The following is a 22,408-nucleotide window of genomic DNA, read 5'->3' on the forward strand; positions in this document are numbered from 1 at the left end:
CGTTAAAAACAAAATGGGCAGCTTGAGTCTCAAGGACCTGCGTAGCTGGAAATATTAGCCTAGTGCCTGGAATTCAATAATAATTGATTATTTAGTCCACAGCAGTGTATTGTTGATATCTTTGCCCTAAAGGGAAGTTAATTACTCTTACTTGTGTGTTTTATTAAGAGATCTGCTATTTGGACTGGAATATTAAGTTGAAGTACAGTGACATATTGAAAATATGAAAAATAAATTATTTTCAGTGATCACAAATTGTTAATTTAATGATTCACCAAGAATATCAGAGAAAGCAGTGAAGGAGGCAGTAGATGTAGTAAGAACATTTAATTGATTCAAAATAGTGGCTTTAAATGCTGTTTAAACTTAATTGCCAGAGAAAATCCTCTTTTCACAGAGCATGGTCTTTGCTGTTTCAAAAGTTATTAATTGACCGAAACACTTATGGTTGTCATGTCCTTGCAATCCTAACGCAATTGTTTTTACAAATGCCTCAACTCTCTGGCAAGGAGTAAATTCAGATGGGTGAGTCAAAGGTTCATTTCCGTTCAGAGAACCCATTCTGCCTGCAGGTCTTAAAAGGTGTAACAGAAACAGTTACCTTGGGTTACAGAGTTCAAATTTCAGGGCATGTTTAAGTCGATAGAAGAAATCCCCTTCAGCCGGTAAACAGCAAATGAACCATCACATACTTCTGTCTTTCGGTGCCAAAGCCTGCTTAGTGTAGGTTTGGAGATGAGCATGCCGGTAATCACAGTTTTGATTTTAGAATGTCACACCACTTTTGTACACATTTTCTTTTAGTAGCCCTCCTAGAAGTCGCCAGCTGCTGTCATGGCATCCCTGCCCCCTCTTGTTCTCTCTTCGTTCCCTGTTCAGCCATTTCATAAAGGGGGAAGACACTGAAAAGTCCTCCCTCTTCAGATGAGGGCACCTTTCATCTAGTCCATAAGCATAATGCCATTGGATGGGAATGCCAAAGCATGGAGAAATTAAATGGTGCAACTAGTGCCACCTACCTAATGAGAAAGAGGCTCTTATTTTGATTCACCAGCTTTGAGATTGCTTATGGGTTTTCTTGTCTCTCAAATGGATTTCAAGCCAATTGCAACAACATGCTGATTCTGCTCTTTACTCACTCGTGCCTGAAGCTCTGTGAGGACTCAGTACATGCATGTTCATGAAATAGCATGGTCGAAATGGAGTGGAATTCAAACCCTCAGTTTCTCTTAAAGAGTCTTTATTCATTCATTCATTCATTCTGCATCCTGACCCCAGTCCCTCCTTCCCTCCCCACTTCTCTATTCCTCCCCATTTACTTCTCCATTTCTATTCAGAAAAGGGCAGGCCTCCCATGGTGTTGTAACATGGAATGCCTGCTTGTTTGTGTTTTCTGTCCTGCTCGGTTCCCACAGCTGTTTAGCCCCAAAGATAATCACACAGAGATCTCTATAAGTTATAAAGCTGATTGGCCCTTTAGCTCAGGCTTCTTATTAGCTCTTATGACTTATATTAACCCAGTATTCTGATCTATGTTAGCCATGTGGCTCAGTACCTTTCACAGCCGGGCAGATCACATCCTGCCTCTTCAGTGATCTGGGTAGGAGTGGGAGGAATCAACTTCCTCCTTTCCAGAATTCTCCTTTTCTTATTCCATCACCTCTATTTCCTGTCTGGTTTACCCACCTATACTTCCTGCCTGGACAATCAGTGTTTATTTAAAACATGATTGACAGAATACAAACAATTCTCCTGCACCATGGTGTCTTAGGGTTTACTGTTGATGTGAGGAGACACCATGACCAGCAACTTTTATGAAGGAAACATTTAACTGAGGGTGGCTTGCTTAGTTTCAGAGGTCCAGTCCATTATAATCATGAAGGGGAGCATGGCAGCATGCAGGCACACGTGGTGCTGGAGCTGAGAGTGCTACATCTTAAAGGATGTCAACTGTCACACCGAGGGACTCTTGAGAAAAGGAGACCTCAAAACCCATCCCCCAGTGACACACTTCCCCCCAAAATGCCACACCTCCTAATGATGCCCCCTCCCTTTGGAGGCCATTTTCTTTCAAATCATTATACATGGCTATCAAGAAAGCATGTCATATCAAGTTGCAGTAGGACTAAGCACCCCCACTTGTTTTAAGGCTGGACAGGGAAATACAGTATGAGAAGTAGGGATTCCAAAGAATCTTACTTCCGCAGCTTCAATAATGTATGATCTGAACTGAACCAATTATGTTGCAAATTTCAATATTAGAACTGCATATGAAAGTCTTAAAAATAAACAGGATGCCATCCTATAAATGTACCAAAGTGTCCAAGGATGAATATTTTATCGTCAGATCTACTTGAGGTTAGTTGCATCCTATTAGTTATCTTTTGGGATGTCTTTATCAAACTCTTCCCTCTCAAGGCTCAGAATGTGGAAGAGGAGGAGAAAAGACTGTAAGAGTCCTAGGTGGTGATGACTCCAAGGAAGCTGCATCTTCAAAACACAACAGGATTGATACCCACGTGAGCTCACTGAGACCAGGATCGCATGCCCAGGGTCCACACAACAGTACTGATACCCACGTGAGCTCACTGAGACCGGGACCGCATTGCCAGGGTCTACACAAGAGGATTGATACACACGTGAGCTCACTGAGACCAGGACAGCATGCCCAAGGTCCACGCATCAGGACTGATACAAACGTGAACTCCATGCCCAGGGTCTGCACAGGTTCAAACTAGACAAAACTCCAGCACCGAGAAGGGGAGGTAGACACAAAGTCCCAACACTTGCCAAGAAGTTATTTGCAGTTGATAGCTCCTGAGAAGGGAGAGTGAGTCTTCTCTAGTATAGTGGCACCCTGAGCATGGCAACTATACTTGCAGGCTGGCTCCATGCCTGCCAACATAAAGTGGGCTCCATTAATTTTTGTTTGTTTATTGTGTTTTGTTTTTATGTGGGCTTTTAATTGTGCTTTGTCTTGGGTATTTTTTTGTCTTACTGTTGTTTTGCTTTGCTTTGATTTTTCAACTTTCTTTTTTGAGAGAGAGCAAGAGCTTGGGTAGATAGAGGTGTATGGAGGATCTGGGAAGACCTGGGGGAGTAGAACGAATATGACAAAAATGTATTTATATAAAAAGAAATTTTGAAACAAAAATGTTTTTAAAAATTACCCATATTTATCAGCTTGAAATAACAATCATTTCTTTTCTCATACTTTCTGTGCACCAAGAATTTCGGGGCAGTTTAGTTTGTTTCTGCAGCTAAGGTACAAATAGTGCCTGTTGCTTTCTAGAGGTGGAGGCGCATGAGCAAGCATGCTGATATGTCTACAAATATGCCTTGAGGTTTCGCTGGCTACTGGCTGGAAACACCAACCTTTGTTTTAATTTTTATTTTCTATTATCCTCTCTTTTAAGCAAGTCAAAAAAAAGCTGCTGGCTTCCCTGAGAGTCAGAATGTTATATGACACAAAAACAAGATTCTCTTGGAGTTATTGTCATGGAAGTTATTGTCATGGAAGCTCTCCATTCCTCTTGCCTTCTCTTCTTTGGAGGAGCCATGGTGTTTAGTCTTCATCAGGAGAATGGGTAGTACCATGGTGGGAACATTAGGAAGTGAGAGTCATTAAGTCACATAAGACTGCTTACCATATCCATAGTAAATATCATCATTGAACAACAGTAACTTAATGGACATAAAATTTCAACAGATTGGATTCTTCTCTTCCTATCCAGACTTTACATGAAAAGTTACATAAATTTATAACTCAAACTGACTTCAGTAGAAATGTGTGTGTGTGTGTGTGTGTGTGTGTGTGTGTGTGTGTGTGTGTGTGTGTGTGTGTACTTCTTTAAGAAAGAAGTCACAGGATAATGTTGTCATTAGGTTCCACATAATTCTGTTCTGGTACCAACTCTTGTTTCTACCTACTGTTAGAATGGATTTTTTTCCCAGTGAGCTTCATGGTGATCCCTGTGGCTAGAAGAGTGGAACGTAACAATGACCCAACTTCATGACTTCCAGATCACTTATCCCTGAGTCTGGGAGAAATTGACTAGAGCAGAAACCAAAATCAAATGAACTACTTGCACGTATCTGTCTGCTTTATGGCCCTACTGAGTCTAATTCATATAGGCCACCATGTCTTTTTGGCCTTTTGAATCCACGCAAGCTGTAATAATAAAATCCCATTGATTGCATCTTGTAAAGAGCAGAAAGTCTCACTGTTGTGGCAGCTAAAAGTCTAAAATCAGGGTCCCAACCAACTTGGAATCTGCCAAGGATCTCTTTCTCCTAGGTGACATCTACAACTTCATGTGAACAGCTTGCTGGAAAAAAGTTGCAGGTAGCTCTCAGGGAGCTCCTTTTAGGAAGAAACTAATCCAGTTCATGAGGTTTGCTTGTACGCTCATCAACACCAAAGCCTCACTTGTTAATACTGTTGACTTAAAACAGGTTTTGCCATGAGTTTGGGCAGTGACATGCATTTCTAGACCTAGTGATGGACCTAAAGATAAACATATATTATTTTGTTGGAAAGGCAACCATACTCCTTAACAAAAGATGTCACATAAAATGATTTTTTTGAATCAATAGCAAAGAGTAAACTATAGTTTTATAATTCATGTGCATCCTATGAACAAAAAGAATGTTTTACAAGCGTTTTAGTGTGACCAGTATTAGCAGAACACATCCTTAGGACTACCATCAGTCATCTGTGTGAACTGACTTTCAGCATGAAAACAAAGCCTTATTAATCTGTTGACTTGTAGAAAATACAGGTGTGTGTGTGTGTGTGTGTGTGTGTGTGTGTGTGCGCGCGCGCGCGCGCACGCGCGCACACATAAGCAGTAATTGGGATCAGCTGGGGCCATTTAGGGGTCAAATACTAGGTGTCCAAGGTCACTCATGCGTAAAATTAAACCTAATAAGCTGTAGCCACCGCTTTATGGCAGCTTGCTTGTTGATGGCTTATTATGCCCCCACCCCATTTTAAGTATCTAAGAGATTAGATCTGGGGGTTAGTTCTAGCTTTCTCAGAGAGAAAATAGAATTGTTGGATTGCTTTGCGATGAAATTAAATTGTGTGTGGTCAATTCCAAAACCACAAATCATTTGTCAGATCTTGGTGCAGTTTTCTTCTCTATGGTTCAGTGTGAGCTGGTCCTAGTGCCACTCACCAAACCAAATGGGTTTCTTCTTTCGAGGCACTTAAGATGCCTTAAGCAGGATAAGTGACTCAGAGGGGTCACATGCTTTTGCCCACAGCACACCCGGTTTCCAGAACTCACACCAGAAGACTCACATCTGCCTATATTTTCAGCTCTAGGAGATCTAACATGCCACTCTGGTCCCCTTTTGGCCTTGAGAGACACCCAAATGCATTGGTGCATCCTGACTCGCACAGTAACACACAGATACATAAAATACTGAATGGATGGATGGATGCATGGATGAATGATGGATGCATGCATACATGAATCTTTTAAAAATGTTTTTAAACACTCATGCATGATATATGATTATCTAGTATCCCAAGTCACTGAGACTCAACGGTATGTCTGGTGTTGATTACTAACTCTAATGGATCTCTGAACAAAGGGTTTTGGGGATGAACATGAAAGAGTTTTGTAACATGAGGGTCCGGCTTGTTGGGGTTTCTGTCCCGCCCGGTACCCCACAGCCGGCATATCCCAAAGAAAATCACACACAGGACTCCATTAGGTTATAAACTGATTGGCACATTAGGTCAGGCTTCTTATTAGTCCTTGTAACTTATATTAATCCATTATCATTATCTATGTTAGCCACACGGCTCAGTACCTTTCTCAGCGTGGCAGCTCACATGTTGCTTCTTTGGTGATCTGGGCAGGAATGGCAGAGGAAGCTTCCTGCTTCCCAGAAGATTCCTGTTCTTATCGCCCCGCCTCTACTTCCTGTCTGGTTGACCCACCTATACTTCCTGCCTGGCCAATCAGCGTTTTATTAAAATACATGATTGACAGAATACAGATAATTCTCCCACAGCAGAGTTTTGGGCTGGTTCAGCCTTTCTCAATTTTGTTAATTTTATAGATACAAAACAACTTTATCCTGGGTTACATGCAGCCTTGTTTGGTAGAAGTATTCCTGTCACTTTGTCCTTCTTTCTTCTTTCTTTTTCTACCTTCCTTTTTATTTTTTTTTGTGTCTTTCACATCATACCTCTCTATCGCACACATCCTTCCTTAGCATCTGCCCCCTGCTCGTGCTACCTTATCCACAAATCAATAAAATTTTGAGGAAAAAAGGAAAGAAAAAAATCAGTCTCATCATAGAAGCTATAGCATAACACAACGGGTCACGTGGTAAACCTTTTTATTCATGCATCTCTACTTGCAAGTGTTCATTGCAAAGAGCCTGGTTTGAGACCTCTGGTTTCTGCTACACTGTTGATGCTGGGCCCTCACTAGGACTCCTCTTGGTTACCCTATTGTTTCCCGGTGTGTGTAGAACATGCAGCTTTGGGTCTGCGGAATAGATCCCTTCATGTGCTCCAGCGGATCACAGATGGACTGGCTGTTGGGTGGTTCAACACATAGCCCTGGTTCTGGGCCCAGGCAGCTACAAGGTTGGTCAACCTGCCAGCGCTCGCTTGCCTTTACCACCAGGGTGCGCTCTCCTGCATTGCCCTGACTAGTTCACCCCTTGTAATGATGAGCAAGGGGTGAGGCCAGTTCTGCTTTCTTGTCCTCTGGGCTTGTTCTCCCACATCTACACCTTCAGGACCAGCTCTACTGTGTTGCCCAGGTGAGGCGTAGGGGTCACTTTCCTGCGTACTGCAGCTGATGAGGGACAGTCACCTCTCCCAGTCTGATGATGTCAGAGCCAGCTCTTCCACCTGCCTCAGGTGTCGGTGAGCGTGGGGAGGATCATCTCACCCCAGTCCATGCTACCACTTGACAGATGCATGGTGGGGACAGCTCTCCCCTGCTCACAGCTTCAGATCTGACTCAGCCACACCTCCACCAACAAGATATGACGGCTTGAGTTGGGAGAGATGCCTCCCTGTTAACCTTCTTCCTTTCAGTACATCTCTAGCTGCTTCTGCTCTCGTCCTCATGCCGTGTCTAGCTCATTATTTGGAGACTGACACCTCTGCTTGCTTAGGGGATTGAATGGCCAGTGTACATTACTAGAGTTAGATAATTAGTATGAAAGTCAGTCTTCAGGACTGGCAATGTAGATCAGTTTCAGAATATTTGTGTGTTTTATGCAGAAACTCGGGTTTTAATTCCTAGTACATGATCAATTAATAATAAATAAATAAATAAATAAATAAGCAAGCGAAGAAAAGCCAAGCCTCAGGTGTGATGTGGGCAAGCTAGCACTGCCATGCATGGGAAAGGTACCTATAATGTGAATGAAAGAACAGAAGGTCCTAACAGAGAGTTTGGGGGTGCTACTAGATGCAGCCTAAATTAGTTTTATGTGGGTTTTAAAAGCAAAGTTAAGACCCAAGTAGGAAGTTTCTTTTTTCCTGAAAGCAGTAATGCATCTTTCTTGTGACCACTGTTGCTGATGCTGGAGAAGGAATATAGCCAAATGGACCACAGTGTTAAGTACCTCTGGTATTGATTATGTGCTGATGGTAATAATGGGCTAAGATCTGATCTCGGTGCAGTGTGCTGTCATTATGAGCATGGACACTGGAGGGGAATGAATTTGACTGTGTTGTTATCTCAGCCACTTCTAGTTGCCTGAATTAATCTCTGACTCATGGTGGCATCATCTCTGAAAGGAGAAGCATAATCGTGTCCATCCCAGGACACGGTGACAGTGAAGCATGGGACGGTGCACACCTAGTACTTTGTACACTTTACATGATCAGTGTTATCAGACAAAAGTATAAACTCATGGGCATGTGTCTTTTGTAGGTCAGTGGGTTTTTATAAATTTGTGATGATTGCAATAAAAATGGAAATAAGTCATATAGTTATCTTCTTTGGAGTACAGTTACACAAAATGATTATTTATGCTCAATTCAATTTTAATATTAACTATTGTCTATTTACTTAAAAGCTAAACAAGACAAGACTGGTGAAGTAGTTTTGTCAGTAAAGCACTTGCCACTTGAGAAATTTTAATCTTAGTTTTATCTCTAGCAATAACATGAAAAGCTAAGTGGCCCATATTTGAAATCACAGCACTGGGGATTAGGGAAGCAGAGACATGAGGATTGCCTGACCAGTCTAGCCTAATCTTTGAGACCCAACTCCCAGTGAGGAATCTTGTCTCAAAAGACAAGGTGGATAGGACCTGGAAACGTATGCCTAAAGTTGACCACTGGCTTACAAACACACACACACACACACACACACACACATACACTCACACTAACTCTAAAGAAGAATAAACTAAAGGAAATATTGATTTAAATTGGGGCTTCACCTTACAATTTCCCTTTTATTACACTATTCCTGTTCATATACCAGAAGTTCAGACTTGTAAGAACTATATGGAATATAAATATCATTGTTGTCCCACTGTTCTGTTGACTTTGGTATTCATATATTATGAATTAAATTGAAAAAATCCTCCTCTGTGATACCTTACCAATGAGCAAAAACATCCTGAATGTCTCAGTTCTTAGGATTAGATATTCAGAAAGAATATGAGCAAAATCAAACACTAAAATGGGCTGCACTTTGCCAAATAGAATATTGCTTATTTGAGTGTATTTTTATTATGTTTGTATTGAAGAGAAAAAAACAGTTTTTTCAGTACTTCAGGGCACAAATGGTTATTTAGACTCCATTTGCAAAGCCTGCTCTTAAATATTCATGGATACTTAGGAAGAAAAATGTGAAATTGATGTGTTGGCCATGAATCCTTAACCCTGTTATTATAGGTTGCCAAGGAGACATAAGTCCATCACTAAAAGAGGAGGCATCTGCAAGGATGTCTCTCTGAGCACTGTGTCACTTCTGGACTTCTATACACAGGCACTCACTGACTCGTTGCTACCAAAAGGAGGAGGAAGCGGTCACCCACGCAAGAGAGCCTTGGCCTAATGTATGACTTTTCCTCTGATATAAATGAGACCAACCAGATTATAACCTAGAAATAGATGACTCAATTTTTTTCTTTCCATGATATTTTAATAACTGAGAAATAACTTTTCTGTGTTTGCTAACTCTATAGCCTTGAAACAGCAACACAGTATTGAGTAAAAGGAGGAGAGGGGTATTGCCCCTTGGTTACAAATATTAGACTCTAGAGTAAGCACTTAATTGGAATGTTGGCACCTCTACTTCATTGATTTTTAACCTTGTCAAAGTATGTTAACTTTTCTGAGCATATCTAGTTTCCAGCTCTGTACAGTGTGCATGACCTGTGGTCCCATGTGGACATCAGATGAGATCAATAAGGATGCCTTGATTGAGGAGAGTGCTTCTTGGTGAGCAGGAGGAGAAACCGCCATTGCGAACAAGAGAGATAGCCTGTGAGTTGAGATGCCTGCTTTCTGATTCCAGCTTAAATACTAATTAGCTATGCACTTTATGGCTAATAATATCAGCTTTCCATACCTTAATTCCTTGACTGGAATGAAAGGAATTCATCAGATGACCTAGAATGATTCCTAAAATGACTCTGGGTCAGCAGAATCATTTACCCATATACACTACAACAAAAGCCTTTACTGACTGTAACTGGCAGGTAATTAATTATTTTAGTCTTTACTTAGACCTTCCTCTATGTGGAAGAGTGATCTTTTCCTCTTCCCCACCTCTGTCTCTCTAGGAATTCTCCTCAGCTGGCTCCAGGGATAGGCGCTAAGGAGGAATTAACACTTACCTGTTACCTTGTGAACACTAACTGTTCTTAATTGTGTCCCCTGTTCGTGGGTTTGCAAACCCTGCTTGATTCAGATGCTTCATCTCCTTCTATCAAGTGTAAATTTTACCCAGTGCTCAGATAGAAAAGCGCATGACTTCATATGTACCACTTGATCAAACTATTAGACATGAATCTGCCTATACTATCGGCATCCACAGGAAGGGTCAGGACCTGAGCAACACTTCAAAATTCCCAAAATGTTCATTTGAGCCCCAGACTCCTAGTAGAGGTAAACTACCATTTGATGTGACATGAGATTATTTTGCATGCTTTTAAAAATCTATATGAATAAGATTAGCTAGCAGGTGGTTGTCTGTTGGCTGTGAGTGTGGGAATGGCTTTGTTGTCCACAGTGGATGTCTGTAGCTGACTCGAATGGAGAAGACCAGTTTACACGTCCCTTCTTTAACCCTGGAATGCTTCAATGAGTGTCCTGCTTCTGATTACCTGTTTTAAAACCAGTTCTTCAAGTAGAAACCTATGCTGGTTTATGGTATACAGGTATTCTACTGGTAACTTGTAGCTCAAGTGAAGGGTCACTGTGATTTTCTCAGGGTCAGGCAGACTTACGCCTATTGTCCTGTGTGGCTCTTACTAGTGCCCTTTAACTTTCAAATTGTTCTGGGCTAGGTGGAACTGAAAAGCTCTGATGTTAGATTACATTGCTGTTTCTGAGTCCTTTTGAGTGTGCTAGGAGAATATACTCCCCATAGGCAAATCTCACGGTCTGTAAACTCGCTCCACGAAGCTGTTTTGTGAAACTTATCCTAGTTTGTATGATACATTATGTGTTCTTCCTTCTTTTCCAGTTCCTACCATTTGCAAATAAAGTTTTAGATTGAAAAAGAGAAGAGAGATAAACAAGTCAGACAGCTTCCTCTGTGTGATGGGGAAGATGAGCCCGGATGCCCCCGATAGAGCATTTAAAGGGTTGATAGCAGGAGATGCCATCGAAAGCAAGGGCTCCTTGATTATGCCACACAAGTAGTTAACCTACTCTTTTGAAGGGGGAACCTGCCGACTGGCATTGATTTTGCTTTATAATTTGCCAAAATAATAGATGATTTTAAAAATGCATATACTTTATAAATCTTGCTAGAGATCAAATATTTAATGCCATATTATCTCTGCTTTTATTGCTGGGTAATAAACCCCCATAGATACCACTGGTGAATAATTGCTGCTTTATCATGGCCCTGAGTTTTGTGAACCAGAGATTCAGCTAGAGCTCCCCAGAGGTAGCAGGTCAGCTCTCACTGAGGTCTCGGACGTAGGGTTACTGTCTTAGACATCCCTCAACTACCACAGCATCTCTTCGTGTGCCTTCCTTCCATTTGGGATCTCTCAAAAAGTTGTAGCTGTTCTTCAAGAGTGAGAAGTCTAAGGAAGTCAGGTAGAAATGGGGGACACTTTGATCTGACCTGGAAACTCACTTTTATCATGTTCCGATTATCAAATCACAAAAGTTTAGAAGATTCTGGGCTGAGGATACTAACCCTCATCGCTCGGTGCCAGGAGTGAGAAGGACGTAGGATGGGAAGGATGCAGGACATGGCCTTAGGATGGAGAAGGATGCAGGACATGGCCTTAGGATGGGGAATGATGCAGGACATGGCCTTAGGATGGAGAAGGATGCAGGGCATGGCCTTATGATGAGGAAGGATGCAGGACATGGCCTTAACGATGGGAAGGATGCAGGACATGGCCTTAGGATGGGGAATGATGCAGGACATGACCTTAGGATGGGGAAGGATGCAGGGCATGGCCTTATGATGAGGAAGGATGAAGGACATGGCCTTACGTGAGAACTCTCTATTACCTGGGTCTTTTATGTCCCTCTTCACTCTTCTTCCCTTCCTGCTCAGTTTGATTCCACACCCAGAAGTTTCTCCTTGCTGTAAGATCTTGTCTTGAGAGGGACCCCTTGCTGGTAAAGATTCGAGAGTTCCTGGGAGCTCTTGCTGTCCTCAGACCCATCAGCCTCATCTCTGCCTCTCTTTGCTTTCTACTAAATTATTTTTCTTATTTGTTTGTTTGTTGTTAGTGCTTTGAGCTCATGTGCTTGTAGTGTGAAGTTTCTGAGACACATTGTCTCCTAGACTGGTCAAATCTAGGTTTTGGCCATCTTCCCTCTCTGTGTCTAGGTAGGGAGCCAGGAGGCTGCAAAGCCATGATGCTGCCATCATATTACCTAGGAGCTCCTCTTCACAGTGGAGAGCCCTGCTGTTGTGCCTAAAGTACAGCCCATTGCCTTCTGGGCCTTGAGCGCTCTGCACATCCGGACTCCATGGCTCCTTCTGTCTGCCTCCCTACCAGCTCTCTGCCCCAGTGAGCCCTCCCATACTAACCTTCCTTGACTGCCCTCAACTGTCTACCATTTTTTCTTAAGTGTGTATTTTAAATGTTATGTTCTCAAATAGAGGACTTCTCTGTGTAGAATGTATTCTCAGTCACTCACTGTTACACAATTCTGCTTTATTTTCACCTGTACTTATTATTACAGGATATTATTTGTTTGTTTATTAACACCCCCCAAGACAAACAGTGTCACCTAAGGAACCTTAATGTCTGGCACTCTGGAGATGCTGAATGAAAGGATAAGTGACAGAGAGCCCAGGGCCAGCACAGGTTCCCTGACTGAGTAATGGTCGTGATGATCCCTAAGCTACTTTTTCTTGTGGTCCTCAGTTTACTAAAGGCCGTTCTTCCGCTAACATTCTTTGCAGTAGTAAATCTGTGCCGTGCGTGAAGAATATGCCTGGGGGCCTTCTTATAGCCACAGCGTCACAAAGGCTGCCACATAGGTTCTTTCGTAAAGTGCAGCAAAGTGTAGCTGAAAAATGTAAGTGACCTCTTAATGTTTCCTTGAATGTTGAACTAAAATCATTTCTAAAGCCATTGAAATAAATCCAGCCACTAAAATAAATGCTACACTACATTACACAAGGCTTTTATTTTCACCATATTCTCAGTGTCCCCCAATGCCTGGTGGGTTTGGCGCATAGCAGAGTCCAGTTTAATTTGAAAACTTGCACGATGACCTGGAATAGGAAAGACAGACTGCCCTTGGTGACCTAAATCTGGTTTTCACTGTTACCTTGAGATTATATGTGAACTAAGGCATTGTCTTCGGGGGAGCAACAACGTCTTGAAGGATGAAACGACTTTCCCTTTGCCTCTCCTGCTTCTCTGAGGAGTCATCTGTCTGGCAAGAATGCTTCCTTAGCTGTGTAGGCAGGTGACCTTCTCTGCTCTTGATCTCCCCTAGGTTGGCTCTCATCCTCACTTCCTCACCGTCTCTCTGGTTGGAAGTTTTTAGATCCTGCTCCGTCCTCCTGGCTTCTGGTACCTGTCCAGTCTATACAGTACTGGGACAAGTTCCTCAGTTCCCGGTTAAATGGTTTCCTCCCTGTTCCTATGAGAGTCTTCACTGCTGAGCAGCTTCAGCCAGGCTTTATAAACTGCTATCTATGGTTCCAGAGAGAGGGCACCTGCTGCCCTTCCAGAGGACCCAGGTTTGGTTCCCAGCCCACACCCACGTGGCAGTGCACAATCCTCTGTACTCCAGTTCCAGCAGACCTAATGTCCTCCTCAGGCCTCCTAAGGTACTCGGCATTCATTTGGTACACAGACAACCCAAATATATGAAATAAAATCTTTTGAAAGTCTATTTACATATAGAATATATTGCCACAGATTAGGCTGCCCCAAATTCTGACTTGAAAATCAACTCCTTTTTTTTTTTTCCTAGGGTTTGCACAATTACCTTCTAGAGAGATGGTGCAAATTCATGTTTCACCCTGAGTGTATGAGCAGTGCTCCCCCTGTGCTCGGCAGCAGTCTGTGAGCGCTATTTTGTTCTTCTAAGAGAAAGGGTTCTCAATTTGTGCCAGGTTTGAGCAAACCCTCTCTGCTCTCAGTCATTTAGCAATGTGGACTCTGCCTACTCTCCCTGCGAATGGCTTTACATCTGTTGCATGCGCTCTGGTGTCTCCCAGTATTGCAAGGTTCTCAGAGCCTGACTAAGTTCCTATTGAAGCCTCCTCCCCTGGTAACTAGAGCTCCCTTCAGCACACAACAAGAAATTATTATACCGTCTGCCAGCTAACAAGTAAATGACTCAACTGTTTGAATTATCTATGTAATCTTATACTTGTGTTATTAGTTTAATAATTAAAGCAGCAGCCATAACCATCATGGAAACTCTGATTTATGGGATTAAACAATTTGACTGCCAGCTGGGAGCAATTAGGCATTCCATCTGAAACATATAGGATGGAAAGAAACCATTGTTAACTTACTTCTCATCTTCAAAGGAATTGTTTCTTCAAATATACACACCCCTCGTAGTTCTGAACTGGAATCCTGCATAGGCAGCAGTACATACTTCAGCTAGGCTCCTGTGTGTGACTCTGTCTGCTGTTTCTGTCTGGTGTGTTATCTTGCGACAGAGCAGCAGTCTGTAGTCTGCAGCCTTGGGCATCTGGCTCCTGGGGTCGTTAGGCCAACATTACACCATCACTTAGATTTGAGAACATTGAAAATGTGATTTGAGAATGGATTTGGACAGATGAGTGTGGGCTGGGTCGGGAGGATGTAGCATTTCCCAGCACCGTGGGGTCCCTGGAGAGGATGACAAACAGCCCATTTTGGAAACACTATCCTGATCTCTCCTGCATGCACAAGCGTATGGAGGCTTTCAGAAAAGCCCCAAAGCCAAGGAAACACCTGACGCTAGTGTTTCTCAAATTGATTCAGCCACAGAGAGTTTTTTTCCTAGTAACACCTATCAATACTTATTATCAGTTTTTACAGAACAGAACTGGAGAAAAACAACTTGTGGTTGTTCTGTGTACCAGAAGTGGTAAATTACATGTGTTTATAAACAGGTATCATACACCTGTACATCTTAAATTTGTATCAAGGGAGAGGGTGATGTGCTGCTACAGACTTGACTGTGGGTGGCCGGACGAAGACATATGGCGCAAACGAATGAAATCTTTTTGTTTAGTGATCGATCATTTTAAAAACAAACAGCGCCCTAGGACCCATCAGAAAGCGTATCATGAGAATTTAGAAATACGTTTAAGCCCAGGAACTGGTATCGGACAAAGTGGTGCTTTAAAAAGAAATAAATCCAGCTGGTGTCCCAAGTTAAACTACTTTAGATGTGTAGCTAGGTGAGATGTGTCCGGAGCGACGTCTGTAAAACTTCTGCTGCCCGCGGTGCCGACTGCTGGCTTTACTTGGGTGTATCGCGAAGCACCGCGATTTGCTTATGGACACGAGTTCCTTCGGCGACTCTCGTTTGTTTGTCTGCCTAGCTCATGCACCCACCTTGCTCCCCCTTTCCTCATTCTCTCTCCCTCTGCTCCTCAAAGCCACTCACTAGGCTGGCAATTAGGGGCTGAGCGCAGATGCATCCCTTAATTTAATTTCACATTCCGTCATCTGAAACATGACCGTGTGTATGTGTGCTGCTTTTGGCCTCGAGAGTGCTGGGAAATCAATATGCTAATTTTCTCCCATCTTTCCAGATCATCTTTTGAGAGAGCAAGCAATTCTTGGGAAATAAGAAACACAGGCTGGAGGTGGGGTGACTTCAAGATACGTGGGCCCAAATACCAAGATTATCATGTCCTGCCCCCACTGTGTTAAAGTGTACCTGTAAATTAACTGTTTGGAACTTTGATCACTTGTCTTTTCTGTCTTTGCTCCTGCTGAACGTGTTGCTTCTGGTATGAAAATTGCAAGCAACCCTTCAAGCCCCATCATTGCTGAGTATAGCTAAGCGTGCCACCGTTAGGGCACGGAGGCTTCACGGATGCAAACAGACTTCCGGTTCTCCTGGCGGGTGATTCTTTTGCTGCATCTGCCGGCTGGACTTTTCGTTGTCGTCTTCATCATATTGTTGGTTTAGTTTATAGAAAAGTGAAAGCCCAGGGGATTTTCCTGTCTCAAATATTCCAAGGTTTGGGCCGCACTGATGTTGTTCTCCTCAATGGAAGAGCATCCCCATTCCTCGCCACTCTTTTGGGTTTTGTGCCTTTTTCATGCTCCTGTGTTCACTGATGTTCCAAATGTCCTTCTTTTTTTCTGGTTTTTTGAAACAGGGTCTCTCTGCGTAGATCTGGCTGTCCTGGAACTCACTCTGTAGACCAAGTTGGCCTTAAACTCACAGAGGTTCACCTGCCTCTGCCTGGCTAGTGCTGGGATTAAAGGCATGTGCCACCGCTGCCCAGGCTTCAAAATGCCCCTCTCAAGACCAATGTGTCACCTTCATGATGAGCTGACTTTACTGCTCTATCTTTGCACAGTTGATGAGGTGGCATCCTAAAGAGATGCGGTGTTCTCAGCATGCTCATGAGTAAAAGGATTGCTTTAACTGGGGAGGCTTCCCTCCACCCTTGGAGATGGGCTTGGCTATGACATCTCACTTGTGGGTAGGCCTAACTGGAGTCCCCAGAGGTTTCAAGAGGCAGGGATGGAAACAGCTCCTTCTCTCCCACTTGTCCTGTACTTTGTCACAAGGGCCTCACAAGTGAGCTGCTCTGTGCTTTCCCAGGGGGCGGAAGGAGAGAGTGTTTTTCTCTCTTCAGTTCCCAGTGCTCTGGAAAACCAGAAGGTGATAAACACTAGTGAGCACAACATCAGGCGTCCCTCTGACAGGATGCCTTGATCCTTTCAGACCAAGTCTTCATGGGGATAGAAGGCTTCCCGCTTGGCACATATTAGTCCTTGGTGGTTTCTCATCGCTCTGTTACATACTTACTTCCATTATCCCGGCTGAGGCTGGAGCTTGAAGCCCCCATGATGGGTGTGTCTTTGACTCCATCAACCTAATACCCTTCATGGTGGTTTCAGCAGTAGTCAAAGAATCTGACGTATTGGAGGTTTTAGCCCTTCTTGCTATTCTCCATCAGAGCTGTAGTTCAGTGTTCTTTCTTCATTGTGTGTGGACTTTTTGTTTGTTTCTGTTTTCATAAATTTTGATTTAAAAATTTTTTAAATTTTAAAAATTAGATTTTAAATTCTAAAAATTTTAAAGTTTAGATTTTTTAAATCTAAACCCAGCAAGGAGTTCTTTGCCTGGTCGTGCTTTTTGGGAAGTCTGACTAGGTTAGGCTGCCAGGCTCCAGTTCTGGTCATCACTGAGTTAGGTTGACATTTGGATCTGTCACCCATGACCCTCTGCAAGCTTCAGCTCTCTTAGCTGTAAAGTGGGTGGGACACGTCTCTAATGGGGCTGTCAGAGAAGTGTGACAGCCAAGCACAACATCCACACTGTTTCTGAAAGACGAGTTTTCAACAAGTCTCAACTTGTTCGTTATCACCACTGTTATTACCATATTGTTAGAGCACAAACGAAATATTATTACAGTTTTCAACCAGTTTTATCAGTGCTTTATATATGCAGGTCCTAGTGAATTGAAGGCTCTTCCGTAAATTATGGCATGTATTACAAGTCTCTGTGAATCTAGCCTCTGAATTGAATCTTTAAATCATTTAACCATTTAACTAAATCATTAACTATTTAAAATCTAGGTCAGTTCTATAGCTCAGCATATTTGAATGAGCCTAGGACATTATTGGTTCTTTGACACTCCTTTTCACTGGGATTTGCCCCAAATATTATTTGTGTTTAAATCTCCTTGGACCAAAATGAACCCCGAATTTAGCTTACCTTTTACATATATCCATAGATCATATATACATGGATCCATAGATCCATTGTAATAAGCAATGAATGAGTCTTATGATATATGCAAGGCCTTGATATTAGTTAGTATGTGGGGTTTTTTGTCTAGCAGGTGCTATCTCTATATGTATGTGCAAGATCTTCGATACTTATACTCAAGATATACATTTAAGTATAGCTAAAACTTAATGATGCATTTCATTGTTATATTAACTTTGAGTAGTAGGTAAGAAAAATCCAATAATGGGAAGAAAAGGAGCATCATTAAAAGTGGTTTATCTTTATAGAAGCATTCTTTATATTTTACCCAGACATTGGGACTCCAAATGATAACATGGGCTACAGATGTGCGTCATTGGGTGTCTCTGAAAAATAAGCACTGATGATTAGGCCAACTGCTAAAACTTTTACTTTGGATTTGACTAAAAATAAATGAATGTAATATCAATGTGTTTTACTGTATGTTGCACCCCATACTAGTGCTGTGATGAGGTGAGCATGTCTTCCTTTGTTTGTAAATGTGAGAGGTGGAATGTCTGAAGAGATGGCTCAGTGATAAGAGTACTGAATGTTCTCGCAGAGGATCTGAGTTTGATTCCCAGCAACCGTATCATGGCTCTAGCTCCATTTCCAGAGGGCCTGGTGTCCTCTGCCTGTCTTCAGCAGCACTGGGTGCATATGTGTCGTAAGCTATACTTTGGGGCAACATCTGTTGAGGTCCAACCTCGATGAATTCATACGTTCAGGGTAGAAGCCTGGGGCTTAGAAATGTTAGGCAGAATAGACAGAGATGGAAAAGAAATACAGAGTCATAGGAGAGTGCCAGGAGGGCAACTCAGTGAATACAGAGTCCACTCGTGTGTTTTCCACATGCTTATATGCTTCACTCCAAAAGGGAAGCAGGAAGACAACAGACTTCATTAACATGATACAAAGAATAGACCAAGTATCCTGCAGACAGCTAGGCCCTGGGACCTCCTGCCAATCTCCTTTGAAGAAGCAGGATAGCAAGGTGGAGTGGATCCACTCTATACTTAAAATACTAATTAGCTACACTCTAGGTCAGGATCTCTTGCTTGTAGACACACCTGTTGTCAACAACTTTAAAGGAGCAAAAATAAGCTAAAACTCTCTGAACTTTAGTCAAGGTGAAACAGAACTCACATCTGTGCTCCCCCACATATGGTACAAGGATGTACATCAAGAACACACACACACACACATACACACATGCACATGCGCGCACGCGCGCACACACACAATATTCAACAACTTTAAATTGAGAATGGTGATATATACCTTTAAAAAAGAAAAGGAAAAAAGGAAAGAAGGAAGGAAGGAAGGAAGGAAGGAAAGAAGGAAGGAAGGACAGACAAACACAAACCCAGGACAATTGAACAGAGCTAAAGCAGTAACAGCCCAATAATTCTAGCTCACACTTACAACGAACCCCACTCTGTAACCACAAAATTTAACTTTTAGACACTGGATAACAACTCCAGACTTGGAAGAATAGTAGAATGGGTTCCCTTTCTTAATGACTCCCTGGTTCACTGTTTATTCGTTTATTATATTCTTTAGCATTGACTAAATGTCCACTAACAGTGAGACAAACGCTCCCCTTTATAGAAGACTTGTTATGTTGTAGACCCTGAGCTGAGTGTTTGCCTGTGTGAGTTTATTCCCATGAGCTGGGGATCATCATTATCCATACTTTACATGAGAGAAAATAGAGGCACCAGTGACTATATAATTTCTCCTAAAGCCAATAGCTAGTGCCAGGCATAATTGGGGTGCAATTTCATATTTGAATAGCTGTAAGCCATCCTTCAAGGCAATTACCAAAATAATTTAAAAATTATGAGCAAATTAAATATTTTAGCATTAGTTTTCCATTTGTTAAACCCAGGTACAAGCAAAAATATGAAAGAAGCGTTCTCTTTTATTTCTTTTGGTGGACCCAGTAATGGGAGTTAGAACAGCCCTAAATACATAAAAGCATATTTTATTTAAAAAAAACACCTACTGTGTTATAAAGTGAACTTTCTAGAAAGGGAGATATATTTGCACAGTACTGCAGATACTAAGGGGTGTGTGATCAGTACCCTGGAGCCTTTTCACAACTGAATTGACTAATAACTCTGTTATCTGAAAATGCCACCTGTGTCCCTGGCCCGTGACCACAGAATAATGCACTAAAGAGCCATCTCTGCAGGGAATTTAGTCCCCACTTCTCAGGGAGAGGCACAGTGCTCTTTCTTTCTGTTTTCCTTTTGCCTGAATCATTTTGGTTGGCAGAGCTGAGAACTGTGGAAAACACAGAGAGAAGGCAAAGCTGTGGTTCTTGTACTTTGGAGAGCAGAATCCCGGGGTGGAGGGACTAGCAACAGGATACCCTCATCTGTTGTGACCCTGCCCTGGCACATCTGAAGGTGAGACCAGGGGCCTTGGTGACAGTGATTCAAGGAAGATGTCTTCAGAATAGCAAAAAATAAAAAAGGCTTCCCTGTTTTATTCCTTCCGCTGGATACATCTGATACAAGCCATGGTCCTGTGTGCTTCCTATTGGCTCCTCTGCTTTCTCAGCGTCACCCAGGAGCTTGTTAGGAATGACAGTCCAAACAGACCTGGTCAGAAACTGGGGCTGTGGTCCAGCAAACCGCCCTTCAAGGATGGCTCTGGGCGAGCCTCATGCCTTCAGGCAGTTGTAGAATTTTATGCCATTGGCTTTTCAAAAGTGACAACATACTGCGGTTACCCAGGGGTTTGAAATCTAGGTCACCTGCTCAGAGAGTCTGAATTGGTAGACTTGGAGTCATTTTTAAAAAGATTTCCAAGTTTCTCAAATGTGCATCAAAATCTGGGAACCACTCCTTTCCCTGTTAGTGAGGTTAGTGATTTTCAAAATAAAAAATTTAGTGTGGTGTGTGTGTATGTGCATGCATGCATGTGTGTGCACATGTGCTTGTGTGTGGAGATGAGCATGCATGCAAGTGTGCATGGACATGGAAACCAGAGCACAGAGTTGGATGCAAACATTATTCCCCATGCTCTAACAGTAAAATGGCCTTGTATCATTAAGCAAGGACAGAATGTTAAATATAATATAAACATTGTAGCCTACGGGCTGGTTTTCCACAGTGTGTTCTTCTATTCTAAGAGCATAGAAGGGATCTCCCTTCAAGTCCCTGGGATGGCAGAGGGATGGCAGAGGAGGCTGAGGAGAAAGCACACTCTTACGACTTTCCCTCTGTAGGCCTGTTGGCCAGTCCACTGGGTCACAAAAATCCTTCCCTCATTGACTTCCTCAGTTCCCTTAGATGCACCATCCATGTGGCCATTTCTAGTCCTTATAGCCATGGCAGCCGCTGGCGAGGGAATGAGTTCCAGCCTCTCCGGCTGTATGTGGCTGTACACGTGAGCATGCGTTAGTAGGTGGAAAGCCCACTAGTCGACCGCATTGCTTGTCAAGAAGGTGATCTGGGGCAGAGGGTGCCTGCTAAACTAGGATTACATAAATACCAACTGCAGTGAAGCTCACAGGAAGTGTGAAGTTTGGGTAGTGTCTCCTAAGGGAAGATGCCGTGCCTGGCCTCTCCATGCTGCCCGCCCCCCAACTCACAGCAATATTAACCGCTGCCTCACCTCCACCTCCAATAAAATAGATGGCAAATAGAGCATTTAATCAGTGTCGTTGGTTGTATAGTTCCGTGACTCTGGCATTTCTCAAAGTGCTTCTTCAAGGACAAAGAGGTTATTACTCATTGCTGAGGCGAATTGATCCTACCGTCTATAGACATGCGGGATATCGGGATGACAGGATGCCTTTGAGTCTTAACCCTCCCCTTTTCCTCTGATGTAGGCTGTGGTTGTTTAACAAGGCACCTCAGTATTGTTCAAAAAGGAGAAAAACGGGGCTCTATGATCTCAGGGTTAAGCATTACCTCATTCTGGGACCCAAACATGTATGTTACATGTCCAGGGGACAAAGCCAAACGGAGACAGGCTGACAGGCAGGGCCACTCCGTCTCAATCGGCTCGTGTCTAACTGATTTGCCTGTCTTTCGCTCCAATGATTATGTAATTTTCTCTGGAGTTAGTTGCAGTTTTTTCAGCCTACAGTGAGAAATCACGCCTGGTAGCCTATTAATTCTGTCAAAGGTCAGTTACAATGATTAAAGCTGTTTTTCCACATGGAGCCGGCTGCTTGCTGGGAACGCGGAAACGGTGATGGAAGGCAGGCTGCTACTTTCGCTGTCTAATTAGATGTATCAGAACACTCCAGTGTCTTTAATCCTGCCCGACCTTCCTGTTGAAATAACAACTCCAAACGTCTCCGCATAGAGGGTGTAAATAACGAAAACATTGTGGCTCTTCTCTCCCTTTAGTCCTTGGCTCTTAGGTACTTATAAAAACACCCCTTCCCCTTTCTCCTCAGCTCTCTGAGATAGTTGGCATCTTGAAATTTGAAGTGTTTCTCTATATACTTCATTTATGTAAAATACTTTTATAGAAAAAATGTGAAATTTAAAGTTAATTATGGTGAACAAAAAGTATTTAAAGGACTGTGGAGAAAACTAAGTCAGTACCCAGGTTGAAAAAAAAAAAAAAGGCCAGGTATGGTAATAGGTATCTGTAATCCAAGCACTGGGGACATGGAGATGAGAGGGTCCGTGGGGCTCACTGGACAACAACTAATCTAGCCTAATTATTGAGCTCCAGACCAAGGGGAGATCATGTATTCCTAGGATTAAGACCCAAGACAGTGCTCTGGCATCCACATGCATGCATGCATGTATATACGTCCTCCACACATGTGCACACACAGGA

The 22,408-nt window shown here is 42.7% G+C and overlaps 1 protein-coding gene and 1 non-coding gene across 8 annotated transcripts in view; one reads left to right on the forward strand and one right to left on the reverse strand.

Moving 5' to 3' along the window:
- Grip1 (glutamate receptor interacting protein 1) overlaps positions 1-22,408 on the forward strand; it is a 634,564-nt gene that overhangs the window by 263,272 nt on the left and 348,884 nt on the right. The window lies entirely within an intron of this gene.
- Positions 866-991, reverse strand: LOC125390138 (small nucleolar RNA SNORA29). The gene has a single exon (XR_007228670.1). It is a non-coding gene; the product is annotated as a small nucleolar RNA SNORA29 (small nucleolar RNA).

Source organism: Myodes glareolus, chromosome 26 (genome assembly GCF_982192425.1).
Source record: "Myodes glareolus chromosome 26, mMyoGla1.1, whole genome shotgun sequence".
NCBI classification, from domain to species: Eukaryota; Metazoa; Chordata; class Mammalia; order Rodentia; family Cricetidae; genus Myodes; species Myodes glareolus.